We start from the raw sequence: 16,338 nt of genomic DNA on the forward strand, positions 1-16,338 counted from the left end.
CATCAACCCTATAAAATAGGGACAGCAGGTCTTACAAGCCACTGGCCATTTAAAAGAAGGCTAAATGGTGAAGGCTAAACCAAGCCTGTCAAATAACTTGTTCAAGGTCACATAGCCAGTTGATGATGTCACATTGAGAACTACAATCCAGAATTTTGACACTGAAAGCTTGTGTTTTCTTGGCAGAGAATGTCTCTACTGCTGCTTGATCTACCGGGAGTTCATGTGGAGATTTGTGGCTACAATTTAATGGGAGAATACAAATCAGGCATGCCTACAGAGCTTTACAGAAAGGAGATTGTTTCTTTTAGATCATGGCTGTGTTCAGAAAAGGGGTTGGAGAATGGAGTCAGTTGTTTTGGACAATGCAAATTAAAAACAAACAAAAACACTTTGTAATCAGTTTCAGGATATTATGGGAGCTATTCATTCATTAATTCGTATATTCATTCATTTAAAAATCTATTGAGTGTCTTTACAGAAGAGACTGTGTCAGTACTTTGGGGAGATACAAAGAAATGCATTTAATTTGGGGGGTAGGGTAGAAGGAGCACTTTGAATTATACAAATCGTCACTATTTTAGCCATTGTCAGTCACTACCTGGTGGATTAAATGAAAAGATTTCAGGGCAGAGGAGCAAGATATATAAAATAAAAACCTAAAAACAAACAAACAGATGAAGGAAACCGGGTAATGAATTTCCTTCAATCCTGAGGAGACTTGTTTGTTTTTAATCAAGGTGGAAAATTGTCCGGCCAGGTCCTTAAGGTCTCATGTTGGCTGTGGCATTCTTAGAGCGCACACTTTTTTTTTTTAACTCAAATGTTAAAAGAAACTAGAAGACTGCTTTTAAGTTAATGCTCTATCAGGATTATCCAGATAAGGAGTTAAGGGAAATGTTGCTATCTAACTCAGAGCTTTCAACTCCCCAAAAGAATCTCTATAGGCCAGAATAAACTTTTTTTCTCCCTCTTGACAAGTGTGCTTGAGGATATGAACAAAAGGTAACAGGAGGCACCCACGGACCCAAGGAGGCAACTGGAGTTGAAAGCCCCATTACTAGAGGGGAAGATGAGAAAGAGTTTGCTAGTGGGTGTTGTCAGTTTTCCCAGATGCCATCTTGTTTTTTTAAGAAAAGCATTTCCCTGATAAATATCTTTGTTGTCTAGCACAAAGGCCTTCAAACCCTGGTAGCAAAATTGTGTTCATATTTACACATATTGTAAATACTTAATTGATATATCTTTTGGGGGCACCCCCAAAAAACCAGAAATGAGATGGGTGAAGCAGAGTTTTTGTAGTATGAATCCCCACCCCCACCACTATGCGAGCACTGAGCAACTCACTCTGAGTTAGTGCACCCAGTGGCATTACCTGGGAAGGTTCTCTCTGGTCACAGTAAATTTTTCGTAAAAACAGTTTTGTTCGTACCCCAATTTTTGTGATGGCCGATTATGATGGCATGTGGCTGCGAAATTTTGTTTCCTCAGGAAAAATGCCACAGAAACTGTTGCGATGTTGAACACAGCTCACAAAGACAGTGATACAGGAAAAAGTGTATCAAAAAGGTGAAATGTTGATTGATGACAAACCTCGTTTTGGACACCTGTCAACTTCCCTAATGTACAAAAATGTTGACTTGTGGTGCATTTGGAGTTTGTTACACCAGGTCAGACTGTTCATCAATTTTTCTATTTAGAGGTTCCGAAAAGATAGCATTACAGTGTGCAACAAAAAAGGCCTAATTTGGGGCAGATGGGGACTGGTTTGACGTACACGACAATGCACCTGCTCACACAGCCATCTCACTGTGCCAGTTTTTAGTAAAAAATAATCATGGCTCTCTTGCCCCATGCCCCTTACTCACCTGACCATGCTCTGTTGGACTTCTTTTTGTTTTCATGAATGAAGAGGGACATGAAAGGACAGCGATTCAACAAGCAGAAGAGGTGAAGAAAAAAAAACATGAGGGAGGTGCTGTCACCCAGATGAGTTTGAAAAATGTTTCTAAAAAAAAAAGAAAAAGAAAAATGTTTCTAAGGATAGAATCGCAGATTTGATAAATGTATTAAGTGTAGTGGAGAGTACTTTGAAGGTGATAAATTGTTTTGTAAAAAAAACTTAAATACATAGCTTTGAAAAAAATCCATTGGGAGGGGAGGTACCCCCTAGTGTGCACATACATGTGTTACTTCTCTTCTGCCTTGTGTGAGTGTGTCATGTGCATGCATGTTGAGTGTGCATGTGATAAGAGGTGCGACTCAGCGTGACCCCAGTTCTAGCCCTAACTCTGTCTTCTCTGGATTTCATTCTTCTTCTTCTTTTCTTGTTTTTTCACTTGTAAAATTATCAGGTTGAGTAGGTAACCTCTAGAATCTGTTCTTTTAGAAGTAGGTTGAGCAATGTTACATCATGGGGATTACAGTCAGTGACATGAAACAAAATGTATAAATATGAATTGTTGAATGAAAAACTGATTTGTTCTGTGAGCCTTCACCTATTTTACAATAAAAAGTTAAAAAATATATATCTTCCTTTACCATTGTTCCAGGTTTTAAATGTTTTAGTGTTATTTTAACATGCATTATAGAACTTCAGGAAAGCAGTGACCTTATCAATATAGTTGGGGCTTGCTCTAGCAAAATTGCCTACAAAGTTATAATGTAGATAACATTATTCACTTTTGTAAGAGCCCTCAATAAAATGATTAAAAATTATTCTCTTTATTAAATGATTGCTTGTTTTGTGATAAACTCTGGTTTTGTATTTAAAATAAAGATTGACTTAATCCAGGTTTTAAAGAAAAGTTATTTTGAGCGAGATATATTTGCATTAAAAAACAAAAGTATGAACATAGATGCATCATAAAATCAGAGTGCTTTGGGGATGCTAATTTTCTATCCAAATTCCTTACTTTGAGAAAAATACTAATAAGTGGCAGAATATTTTCCTATTTTGAGATCACACTTGTTTACCTATAAAGTAAAAACCGTACCTGTTCAGAGTTTAAGTCAAGGTATAATATTAAAAGTAAAGTGTAAAGTACATACTTTTCTAAAATTATTTTAGCTATTACAGCTTTAGTTTTAGAAATAATGCTATGATTTATTTAAGAACATACATTTCAGATTTTCACTAGTTAAAAATGTATACATTAAAAAATATCAACATTCACTGAAATTCCATGTGCGCTTATGATTGCTGGTAAAACTTGGATCTATTGTTCCCAAGCTCCAAAATGCATGATTATTTTTAAATTCTTTTATTAAATATAAAATAACAACCCTTAATATAGTTAGCCCTTTAGTGAAATGTTTGGAAATTAAATATTTACACAAAATACTAATCAGTATCAAGACATACCACCCTATTTTTTTGCCATGGGCTCCTCAGGTTGAACTTAGAACAGCTCTTTACAACTAATGCTTCACCCCATTTCAATTTAACCTTGACCTCCCATGGCTGTAATGCTTTACTCAGTCCAAACCTCTTGTCACCCTGCCCCTCTATTCTTTCTGTCTCTTACAGCAATGCAAAATTCGCCCCCCACAAAACAAAATAAAAACTCAAATTCACTGCTATCGGAAAGATTCCGACTCATGGTGACCATATTGGACAGGGCAGAATTGCCCCTGTGGGTTTCCAAGACTAAAACTCATGATAAGAGTGGAAAGCCTTCTCTTTCTCCCTATGAAGCAATAGTGGAGAGAAAAAAACAAAACCCATTCCTTTAAGAAAGAGTCCGCCTCCTCATAAGCAATCGCCTAATGGTAATTGTGGAGTCTCTACTAAGTCACACACTTTACTACTCAGCATTGGAAAAGGCTGCTGCTGCTGCTGCTGCTGGTCTGAGGCTGCAGTAGGTTTCTGTGCAGCACTGCAGAATCCACACCTAGAGAACGGCGCGCACACACACACACACACACACACACACACACACGCACACGGTGACTGCCCCTGGACAGGAGGAACCTTGGATCCTCAGCGGTAAGCGGATCTTTTATCTATTTTGTCCAGAAACTGTGGGAAAAGGACCGATCATGGAAAAGGCTGTTCATCAGACATGCTTAAAATGGATTGTGTTAATTTGTCTTCTAGGGTGTGTAGATTTATAACTAGCAAATGCCCGGTAAAGACGATTACCTGACATGTGTCTTTAGCACACTTTTCGGGGTGCTATTTATAAAAAGGTTACCCTTGATGCATGTAAAGCTTTTTTGGGGGGGGGGTTTCAAATATCGGAACACATTCAGCCACTCCCAATCTCTCTCTCTCAAATACTGCAGCTATTTAAAAATGCCAAATCAAGTGACAGGCTGATCATTTGCTCAATATTTCTCTCCCTAAAGCCAGGAACCCTTCCCCACGATTTTTAGGGGGTATTTAAAAATCACAAGGCTTGAGCAGATGGGAGATGGCAGACTAAAATTCCTATAACCTTAGTCCAATGGAGAGAGAAAATCGGGGATAAAATGAATCACAGTTTGTGCCAAGACAGGATTCAATTTTCCACACTTCATATGTGGGAAGAGGAAACTACATTTTAATTAGCACATTTTTTTAGGGACGAGGGAGGAGGAGATAGGGGGATGGCGGGAGGAATTTGAGGGGGAAGAGTCGGCGGCCGAGGAGGAAGGAAATGAAGTGGACTGTCACCAGTGCCTCGGAAAAGAAACGCAATGGGGGGCGGGGGCGGGGGGCGGCATGAAGTTTGTAGTGTGTGGTCGGGTGGGGTTGATCCGAAGGACCATGAATAATCAGAATGGCGCTTGGAGGGGAGTGCCTGGTGATGGGTGTGGGAGACATACACGCGTGCCCGGGGAGGACATGTGTGTGGGAGGGACGTGCTAGTCGTGGGTGGCAGAGAAAGGTGCGTGTCGCCGGGCTATTTCGAGAATCGGTTGGGGCGGGGAACGTGTCAGGCGGCGGGGGGTGGGCGGCCCAGTGTCACCTGTGGCTGGATCAAACCCTTGCAATCCAAAGTTTGCCCTGATTCCCTTTGGAGGCGGCTGGCGGCGCCTCTTCTTTTTACCTCCAAGAGGTCAGCTCTCAGAAGGTCGCGAGGCGGGGGTGGAGGGGTGTTAAAGTGAGGGGGGAGGGGAGGGGGAAGGGGGGAGGGAAGAGGAGTGGCCCCCGATGGGTACAACTCTTCTCAGGCCGCCTTCCCCAGAGGGGTGCGGGCAGAGGAGGCGCCCCCGCCAGCTACGGCGCTGACCTGGTAATGCAGCCCCTGTCCTCGGGGGGCGTGCAGAGTGACCCTCAGCAGCGGTCGGTCCCCCGAGGGAGACCGAGCAGCCGGGCTGGGTGGTTGAGGCTCAGGGACGCGGGGCTCGCTCGGGCTCGGGTGGTAGACATTTCCCTGGCGCCCCTCCTCCTCCCAGACAAGAGCTTCAGTCCAGGTCGTTTCCGCGTCCAGCCCTTAGGGGACGCCGCGGCACTGAGGGGAGAAACTGGCTGAAGGGGCGCCAGGCGGCGTGGCCGCGCCAGGAAATTTCCTGGCCGGGTCTGCAAAGGCCTCAGCGGCCGCCGCCTCTCGGACTACGCGCTGCGAGGAGGGGAGGGAAGGCGCCGCGAGCTCAGGGCTCGGCCCTCCGGGGGCGCGAGGGGCGGGGCCTGGGGGCGCCGGGGCCGAGCGGGGAGGAGGCGGGGCCGAGAGCTTTCGGCCGCCGCGAGGGGCGGGGCCTGGGAATTCGGGGGCACTTGAGGGGCGGGGTCAGGGGCACTCGGGAGTGGAGAGAGACGGAGGCTCGCGGGGGCTTGAGGGAGGTGGGCGGAGCCCAGAGCGCTAGGGGCCTGGGGGCGGGGCCCGGGGGCGGGACTCGAGGACGCTCGGGGGGCGTTCGGCGTCCCGCCAGAGCGCGAGCCGCCAGCCTTTAACGGTCGTCTGGGCCAGGAGCGGGAGGGAAAAGGAGGGCAGGTTAATTTATCCATTTAAAACGGAAAGCGACAGTTAGAGGGCGATCGGCGACCCAGGTGTCGCCGTTTCCTGCCACCCGGGGCTGGGCGCCGAGGCCCCTCCCTCCTCACGCCCCTTCCCCTGCCCGCCCCTCAGGAGCCGGCGGCGCTCAAGAGGCGGCGGCACAGCGGCGGCCGCGGCAGCCCGGGCGGCCGCGGAGACGGAGGGAGGGCGACACAAAGCCGGCTGCGCGCTGCGAGGTAATCCCGACGGCCAAGAGGCGCGAGCGTCGTCCCCATCACGCGGGGAACCCCTTGGGGGGCAGCCTCGCGGGCCCGGAGCAACTTCCTATTGGCTGCCCCGGCGGCCCCCGAGGGCCTCCCTCCGTCCTAGGGGCGGGAGGGGGAGCCTCGGCGGGCGCGGGGGGCGTACCTGCGGGGGAAGGTCCGGGCTCTGCGGAACGCGGTCTGCCCCCGCGAGTGGGCGCGTCTCCCGGAGCCCCCCTGCTGCGGCCCGGGCGCCCGGGAGTTGGTTCGGCAGCGAATCGAATGCCCGCTGTAGCTTTGGGAACTCGGGGGCTCCGGAGCCCTCCAGGTGCGCTCCCGGCGGCGGGTGAGGTTCCCGCGCTTGGAAAAGCCGAGAGGGAAGGAAGGAATGTTGGTTTGGGTTTTTTGTTTTATTTTGTTTGCCCTTCGTTGAAGCATTTCTGTTACAAGTTCAAAGTGTGCAGTGACTTTCTCTTCGAATCCTCGCCCGCTCCCCATCTCTCTCTCATTCTCACTCACCTAACTCACTCACTCGCACACTCACACTCACACCTTGCGCTTCCTGCCCAGAGTGACAGGAAGGGTCGGCAGCCAGACCCGTTTGCTGGTGTTTGAGCTTCTTTGGAGGTAGGCGATGATAGCCGGGCAAGACCACAGATAGGCAGAATAAGCTGGACCTCTATTAAAATGGCCAGAGTGGCCTCAGGTGAACCTTTTTTGCTGCAGAGATTTAATTGCCAAGTAGGTGCCCGTTTAAAATACAAGTGTAAGTAAAACCATTAATTTCCTTGGCACAAGTGTTGTTGCAGTTGACCTGCTAGAGTGGTATTGGTGAGAGAGGGAACTGAACCTCTGAATGAGGATTATGGAAGGAACGGAGAAAAAATTCGGGAGGAGGGAGGGTGGTACCAGCCACATAAACGTGTGTATGCTTACATGAAAGCATGTGACAGTTTAGATTTAGTAGTGTGGAATGACTGCTTTTCTTGGAGTGGATTCCGTCTCCATCGTACTGGGTACTTCCTCATTTTTGGTTTCATTTGACTTTTTTAAATGTCAGAGGCTTGGATATTAAAAAGATGTGTGTAATCAAGGAATGGGCCCAACCCATTTATAAGCTTTCAGTTACATTAGGAATGTATGTAGAAAGCTTTTATATCTTAAGTCATGATTGCACTGTAATTGCACTGTAACTCATTTTCCTCTGCCTAAATTGAACAGATTAACTTTGCAGCGAGAAGACATGGGGGAAAAAAGGCCACTTTTGCTGCATTTAACTCTTTATCTCCCAGAGTTCAGTGGGCTAACTCTTAAAGTTGATCTCAAGTACCAAGTTAGCCTTTTGGTAATACGCCGTGTGCGCATATGATAGTTGTTTTTAGAAGAAAACGATATCATTTTCGATGGTAAACATAATTTAAGAGTGGTTGAGATGGTCACTCAGTTTGTTGCAGTTTTTTCCTTTTGTGAAAGCAGGAAGTGTTTGATGGTAGACATCTGGCAAATGACATAGGTGATTTGGCACTACACGCCACTCGCCACTTGAGAATTATTTATTTAGCATGATAGGCTTGCATTTCCAGAATGTCAGTTTTAGCCATTAACTGAAAATGAAGAAGAAAATTGTATTGAACATTGCATCGCTGTTTCTAGCCTCTTTTTTCAATGATGTTATTAGTGTGGGAAGATGTGAAATTGCTCAATGATGTTTAAAGTGTAGATTTGGTCTTTGAAAAACAAGAATCCTTTTGAGACTAAGAGGGCTAGTATCAGCATTAAGCCACCTCCTACACACAGCTCCGAAACATAAACATGTGGTTGTGAGGTTTCCTGAAGCAGGTCTATCGTGTGTTTCAGGCCTTAATCTACCAGGAGGAGGAGGAGCCCTACTGGCACAGTGATGTAAGTGCTCAGTTGCCAAACACAAGGTTACCCATTCCAACCTGGCCCATTTCAGAGTGAAGGAGGTGGCAGTCTGCATCTGTAAAGATTTACAGCTTGTGGGGATCCCTTTTGGAGCAGTTCTCTCTGTCTTACAGTGTTCCCATGAGTTAAAATTGACCCCTAGCAATGGGTTTGGTTTAGTTAATTTCACTGAACTCCCAGCAGTTGATCCAGGGTATAGGAAGCGTTTCTGTTTTGGGGAGAAATCATGGAAATCGAACTGTACAAACTCAATTTATAGAATAATGGAAAATGATCATATTAGAACTTAAATTCATTTTAGGTAAAATGCCTAGAATCTGGAACTCATTAAGTGCTTTCTATATTTATCATAATCATATGCCATTTTGAAGGCAGTTATATCATGCTCCCCAGGAGGCTAAAAGCAAGTGGATATTTACAACAGCTAATATTTACTTGCTCTAACTCTGTGCCATTCCCTTATGAAAGTGTTATGTTTTAATTTACTTAACATCACAGCAACCCAGTGACCAAACAGGCACGGAGAGGCTAAGTATCTTGTCCGAGGCATGTAGCTACTGGGTGCCACAGGCCGGTTTCAAACTCAGTGTAGTTACAGAGGAAGCCCATGTAACTAACCCTTGGGCTGTTGCTTTCACAGTGGGAATAATACAGGCAGTTCCTAGGTGAGGAATGACCTCCCCAAGTAGAGCTTTAAGTTGAGTTTGTTGCAAATTGGATGTTGAAACAGATATGTATGCTTCTTACTAGGTGAGTGGGTCAGTTACCAGCAACTGCTCTAGAGAAAGATAAGGCTGTGTGCTACTGTGGTTACGCGGACGCTTTGGGCTGCCGACAAGATCAGTTTGAAACCAGCACCCTCTGGGAGAAAGACTAGGCTTTCTACTCCCATAGACATTGATAGTCTGGGAAACCAGGGGCAGTTTTACCTGTCCTTTAGGGTCACTATGAGTCAGAATCAACTCAGCAGTGAATTACGTTTTATATAGACTCTCTGAGGAGCTGTGGTGGTATAGAGGGTGCATGTTGTGCTGTTGTTAGCCACAAGCAAGGTCAGCAGTTTGAAACCACCAGCTACTCTTGGTGGGGAGATGAACTTTTACGCCTGAAAGGAGTTACTGTCTCAGAACCCCCTGGACCAGTTTGACTCTCGTCTACAGAGTTGCTGTGAGTTGGAGTCAACTTGATGGTTGTGAGATACCGGGTCTCTATGAGTTGGATTTGACTCATGGAAGTTGGATTGGGTGTGTGTGTGTGCACGTACAACAAAAAGTCCTAACCAAAAGATCATCAGTTTGAACTCACCAGCTGCTCCATGAAAGAAATAAAAGGCAGTCTGCTTTTACAGGAGCTTGACCTTGGAAACCCTATAGAGCAGTTGTACTCTCTCCTATGGGTGTTAGGTCTGAATCAGCTTGACAGACTTGGAGGCTTTAGGGTTTTTGTTTTTTAGTGTGAGTAAAAGCCATTATAATTTTAAAATCTTTATGTGCAGCAAGTGAAGGTGATTAGGATAAAAAGTTTGTTGAGTTGGTTCAGTTGTTTCAGAAGTGAGGGCACATTTATGTAACATGGAAGGGACTAGTAGAAGCAACCCTTGTGTTCTAAATTAGGTTTGTAACCAGGGATTACTTGTTGATGCAAATCAGTAAAAAGTCTTCATAGTATCGCCCAGACTACCAGATACACATGGCCTTACTGGACCACACCCTGTGGTATTCATACTGTCAACAGGTTGTGTTTATGTCTGAAAGGTAGTGATTAATCTGCATCCAGTAGAGTCATCTTTAACTTTAGAGCGGTGGTTTTCAACCTTCCTCATGCCTTGACTCTTTAATACAGTTCCTCATGTTTTGGTGACACCCCAATCATAAAATTATTTTCATTGCTACTTCATAACTGTAATTTTGCTACTGTTATGAATTGGGTGACCCCTGTGAAAGGGTCTTTTGACCCCCCCCCCCCCAAAGGGGTCTCAACCCACTGGTTGAGAACTCTGCTTTAGAGGAGTGTTTTCTTGATACACACAAGAAATATCTAACTAGGATGCTAGAATTTTGGTTACTGTGTCTCATCTTTTTAATAAGAAATTTCAAGTTTTTAAAAAAAAACTTGTCAGGTATGTAGAGCACTAAGTGGCCCTGGGTGAGTCCCTTAGAGATTCTGATTCAGTGCTAAACAATAGCATAATCTTTTTAAGTGCCAATACCAAATTGACCTGAGATGGATTTTAATCTCAAGTTTCTTCTAAGTACCCCTGAGTTGCCTCCTAAAATTAACACTGAATGAAAAGACACAACTTGTAGCTTATACTTGGCCTCTCACATAGTCATCAAGGAGCTGATGGTATGTGATTATTGCTGCCTTATCATTGTAGCTAATATGATAAGCTAATTAATTCCATCTTAAATTAGGAATAACTTTAAATAATGATTAGAATTATTGGTGATAACTGGAGATAGATTTTTTGGTGGAACATTTAGTGGAATGTAATGTTAGAAAAATATTTCAAAACAAGTGTAAGTTGAATTAAGAAAATATAAGATATATTGAAAGCACAGGTTACTAATCTGGTTCTTAGGCTTAAAAACAGCCCATTTTTAATTACTAAAATGAACCATGATGTTTGAAATTCTTTGGAAAATACGTAGAATTTTAGGGCTTAATAGAAAAAAGTTTAATGCCTAATTAAGGGTTTAAAAAAACAACCCTATAGACATCCTGTGTAGAATTAATGGAACAGTCAAGGACTCTGTCTTGTCCCTGAGATTAAGAATGACCATCTTGATACTTTGTCTTTTATGTTGATGCTCTATCCTTTGAGCCTGAAGTAGAAGCCAGAGTATTAGAGTTGATATTGTTAAGAAGCCTTTCGGGTTCTGCCGGTGATCAAATTCTCTTGGCCAAAACCCAAGACCATCTCAATTTTTTAATGTAATGGTTGTATAATAAACATCCTCTCTATGACTTGCCTGTTTGAAGTTTTTCATTGACTATGGTTTGAAAGGAAAGAGTTTGTTTTCTCATAGGTGAATTTAAATAGTTTTTCTCCTGGCAGTAGCTGTTTGTGGACATTTGCATATTATTTGAGGTGTTCTTTTTCAGGTAAAGCTTCTCACTTGACATTCATGCATGAAGTACCACTAATAACTGTAGAGCAACAAATATATCTTAAAAAGGTGCTAGAGGAAAAAATAAGGGTTTTGTACTTTTGGTTTATTTATTTCAACTGTATTTTAGGAAGGTTGATCTTTTATATCTGGCCAAATCTGAACACAAAGGTCAAATTAAGTTGTACAGTTGAAAATCTATTTGCGTATTAGGAAAATATTGCTTAACTTTCCCCTAAGTCTTAAGATGGTACCATCAATTATTAAAATCTGAGTCTTAATTCCTACACTGCTTTTGTTGTTGGATATCTTTGAGAAACTGCATTAAAGATTTCCTTCAGACATCTAGGATTTAGTCAACTGAAAGAGCAATTTAGTATCCAGAAACCTTGAAGAATAAATGTGGTTCTCAGAGTTGTCTAGCATCACACAGAAAGGCACAAACCTGTCTTTGAAATTAAAAGGTTTATCATTCTTGGAAGTTTACTTCTTGGGAAGATAGTATAAGCTAGTCTCTAACTATGCCAAACACTGAATGACTATTGTACAAGTTGTATAAGCTTTTGTCCTGCAGATAATTATGTCCTTATGAGTTCATATCTAAATTAAGCCTTTGCCAGTTGTCAAAACTGATCTGCAGTGATTGCCATCATCTCCTCTACAGTTAGAATTTTAAAAAGTTGGCTTTAGTTAAAACTTCATTGGGGAATAGTAACACTTCCTGATAAGTTAACTTTGAGTGGAATATATACTTTTCCCCCCAGGGGGACGAATAACAGAAATATGGGTGAAGGGAGACAACAGACAGTGTAAGACACGAAGTAACAGCATATAATTGATTAAGGATTTGTGAGATTGGGAGGGTGGAGGAAGAAGGGGGAAAAAGGAGCTGATACCAAGGGCTCAAGTAGAAAGAAAATATTTTGGAAATGGTCATGGCAACTATATACAAGTGTGCTTAATGCAATTGAATGATGGATTGTTAAGATTTGTAAGAGCCCCCCAATAAAATGATTAATAATAAAAGGCATTGATTGTAAAAAATAAAAAGATGAACTTTTGAATATTTTTGTTTCCAATTGCTTGAAACTAGGCTTGAGATACCGGTATATAGGCAGTCCATTAACTAGCAGTTAACATTAGTACCTCCTTAAAAAGGCTTAGGGTTTGAACCTAGGGTTATTAATTTCTCTGAAGTAGTCATACATAAAATAGTAACACAATGCCCTTGCAACCAGAGCCTCAAGAAATTTACTGTTCGTATTAATAAAATCAATATTTTATATTAAAATTTATTAAAATAAAAATAACTTTTACAAACGTTAATAGTGTATATCAAAGGAAGTAGATATGTAATGGAATTAATATACAGGATCAGAAATCTAACTCAAATGAGCATGCATGCCATCTTTTCAGTTTTAATCATACCCCATTACATCTGTTCTCTTAGGACCTTACCTTCTTCCCTTCTCCTGAGGAAGGGTTCACCTCCTTGGATGGCAGGAGAAAGGACAGTGCAATCTCTGAGTTTATAAATCTATTAAAGCAGGCTTCCACAGCTATTGGTTGGTTGTTGGCTAGGGGAGCTAGAATTCTGAAATTGTTGAAGGCAATCAACATTTAGAGGAGTACTGAATTTTTCAGAATCATGTCTTCTGCAAAGATTTGAAGTCTTGGAAACCCAAAGCAGGCATGCTCTATTCTATCAGAGGGTCATTATTAGGCAGAATTGACTATGGGGCAGTGATTTGGGGGCACTTGGGAGGAGCCTTTTATTTATCTCCGTAAGCCAATGTTTTTGTAGAGTTCTACCACAATGGCTCAGCTCATCCTGTAGAAGGAGAGCATTTCAGTTTTTCTTTTTCCATACAGTATTCTCATCCTGTCACCCTTGATCTCCTGAAATGACAAAATGCTATAACAAAAAGATGGGTTTGCAGCGCGTCCTCATGGGGAGGATAATTAGGTGCGTGGTATATCTAAAGAATGTGTTTTGGGGTCAAGACCTCCCAAGGGGCTTATGAATGCTTTTCATTCTTCATAAGTTAAAGCTAGCAACTCAGCTACATTGTCGATTCTACTCTCATTTGTCTTATTGTATAAGAACAGGGTTTTTTAGGATCAACTTTTGGAATATCTGAGAAAGTGGATGGAAAGGGTGGTAATCAGAGCGCAGATGGAGTTTGGAATAGAATTAAGTGTGTTGCATAAAAGGAACACCTGTACATACTCGAGTATAAGCCGACCCGAATATCCGCTGAGGCACCTGATTTTACCACAAAAACTACATTAAAAATATGCTGAAAGATAAAAAAAATGTTCTGAAAAAAAACTCGGTTTATACACCAGTACATACGGTACTTTTTTGTTTGGGAGGAGCACCATGGTTGGGGTGAAAAGGAAAGAGATAATTGTTTTTCTGATGTCCTGTTCAACTTTTCATTTTATTTTGTTTCTTACCTTGCCTTCTTTGTTTGACATTTGTCTGTCTACCTGAGACAGGTAGACTTTTTAAAGTGATTTCTACCTGATTGCTGATGAGCTTGACTTTCAAACTGAAAATTGCACGAGAAGGAACTCCCCCTCCCCAACTCTTTCCACAGCTGTTTTGTAAATTAAAAAAGCAAAACAAAACACTGAAACCAAGTGTGAAAAATCTCGTTCATTTCTTTTAATAGTTTAGAGCTATCTCTGTAATTAAAGTAAAATGAATCAGAAGTCCATATTCTTTTAAACACAAGTATTGTTTTTGAGGTTTTTTTCTCTCAAAAATTAAATCTACATTGATTTTGCATTAGGATATCAACTTTTTAAAAATTTGGATATCAAAATTATTTTCAATGAAAGCATGCTGAAAGGAGTACAAGTTTTACATAGGTCTTGGTGTACATGTAGTGTAGTCCTCTAAATACTTTGCTAGTATTAAACACCATAGGAAGTAAGCAAGGATCTGGTCCGTAGTTACTGAAAAGCTGTCACCTCTATGGCAGAATGTAACAGAAGTATATTTTATGCTTGAATGGGAACTGTGTTTGCTGGCTAGCATAAAACTGATTATTTGTTCATCACTTGAATTAGGTGATTTTATGTAGCGTTTGATGTCTTACAAACTAAATACCCCAAAGCTCTTTAAAGGTGTTTGGCCATCTTATTTTGATGAATGCATTTCTGGAGGACCAGGGATTGTGATCAGTTAAATGCTTTGAAGAGAGAAACTGTTTTGTATCACACCTGAATGTCACATAGTCATGTTTTTACTGCATTGGAGTGGGTTCTGACTCTGAGGCCCTTGGGCTCAAAGGGAAGAGTGCTATCTATTGAATGATCAGCATCAGATGGAGCAGCCCCAACAGAACTCTGGTTTGGGTATTTGACGAACCAGACTGATTCATTTGGAGGACTTGACAGGACCATATTATGTACCAAGTGGAAATGTTACTGGCTGAATTTTAATTATGGTTCCCAGCAGGAGGCCTAAACACATGATGAAGAAGTAACTCAGTACTTGTTGAAATGCAGAAGAAAGGAAAAACTTAAAAAGTGATTGGAACATGTGTTAAAAACAGTCAAGTTTGATGAAATTATTAAATTAAAAATGTTAAAGAAAATTACTTAATCTTTAATCCATAGTTCAGGTTAATGGTGTCTCCTATACAGACAATAATGATACTGCTGTTGAAGATCTTGGGCTCAAGATCAGCAAATAATTTTACTAATTCGTAAAAAGAACTTAAAGTTCACTTGAATATTTTCTCTTTTTATCTTCCCCCTTTTCCTTTGTCTCAGTTTCTAAAGCAGTGAATTCCTATTTGAATGAACTCACTGTTTCAGAGTAGATCTAGTTGTTTTAGTGTATGGAAGTGACCTCTTTTTTCTTTTGCTTTTCTCTTCTGTTTTTCAGAAACGGCGTGCGGTAGAAATATATAAACGGCGTGCGGTAGAAATATGTAACTGTAGCTAGAAATGTAACTAGTAGAGTTAGTGATAGGTCAGTGGAGGCTTAGGGTACCTGGCATAAATTTGTCAGAGCTAGATAAGATAGACCTTACATGGTATGAATTGAAAGGAAACTGAAATTATTAAGTTAAGGAATATCCTGACTACTGTTACATTTATCTGTTGCATGTGTCTGCATATTATTATTTTTCTGAGTCCTCTAATACCTGCTGTGGATCAAGAAGTTCAGTGAAGTCGCTCACAGATGCTATGTCCAAGCCAAAATTGGAGCCCAGGCTAATTCCCTTAATCATTATGTTATACCGTTGTTTTACTGGAGTTTATCCTGGTAGGCTGCACACAGGACTTAAACCAAGATTAGAATACTGCTGCAGAATAGTTTGTTTTCTAGAGGTTGGTGAAATGGGTCAGTAAGACGAACATTTTACTAGAATTGGGAAATATATATGAGATGCACCTTCATACATTTACTGTTTGATTTCTCTCTATAATACTAATTTATTGGTTTCTGTTATATTACTTATAATCTAAAACTGCCAGGAATGTTTATGTGTTTACTTTGGAGTGTACTGGAAGTATACTTTCTGAGAGGAAGGATTAAGTTATAAAAGGTTTTTTGCTGTTTTGTGGTTGTTTACTTGTTTGATTTTGATATCTTTTTATTGTTATTATTTGGTGATTGTCTTTTAATATTTTGCCCACTCCTATATATTTGTAGGTAGTAGTACTTTTCAATATGACAGTAATATTCTATGTCTGTTACACTTATCCTTGTGTTGATCTGGAAGAGGTTTAAGTTCTGCCTTTTTAATTACCTTTCGATTCATGTATTGAGCCTTTTTGTCATCCTACTATTGATTTACTCCCTGGCCATTAGTATTCAGTGTATCAGATCTATTGTTTGAGATGGTCTCTAAGTTCAATGAGGGACTAGAAGTTCAATTTGAGAAATGTAAGTTTGAAGTCTTTTGGATGTCCACTTGGAGATTTGAGTAGGAAGTTGATTCTGAGTTAGAATCAGCATTTATCGATAGGCTAAATATATAAACCCGAGATTATCATTATTTTCTTCCATTTTTTGTTGGATATACTTTTAATCTCTTGTATAACTAGAATGAACTTTAGGAAGGATTTTATGTATTCGTGAATATACTTAGTCTGCGTAGGGATTTAATCTACCAT

At 41.5% G+C, this 16,338-nt stretch overlaps 1 protein-coding gene across 3 annotated transcripts in view; it reads left to right on the plus strand.

Annotated features, from left to right (window-relative positions):
• The first annotated feature begins 3,831 nt into the window (after positions 1-3,831).
• The window catches only part of ADD3 (adducin 3), a 133,360-nt gene continuing 120,853 nt past the window's right edge, over positions 3,832-16,338 (plus strand). Inside the window, exon 1 of one of the 3 annotated variants that reach the window (XM_075534914.1) lies at positions 3,832-3,988. The gene's annotated coding sequence lies outside the window, so the exon portion shown is untranslated. Of the gene's footprint in view, positions 3,989-5,200; positions 5,220-5,877; positions 6,158-16,338 lie in introns of those variants that run through there. The other 2 variants (XM_075534916.1, XM_075534913.1) reach the window with 2 other exon arrangements.

Source organism: Tenrec ecaudatus, chromosome 16 (genome assembly GCF_050624435.1).
Source record: "Tenrec ecaudatus isolate mTenEca1 chromosome 16, mTenEca1.hap1, whole genome shotgun sequence".
NCBI lineage: Eukaryota > Metazoa > Chordata > Mammalia > Afrosoricida > Tenrecidae > Tenrec > Tenrec ecaudatus.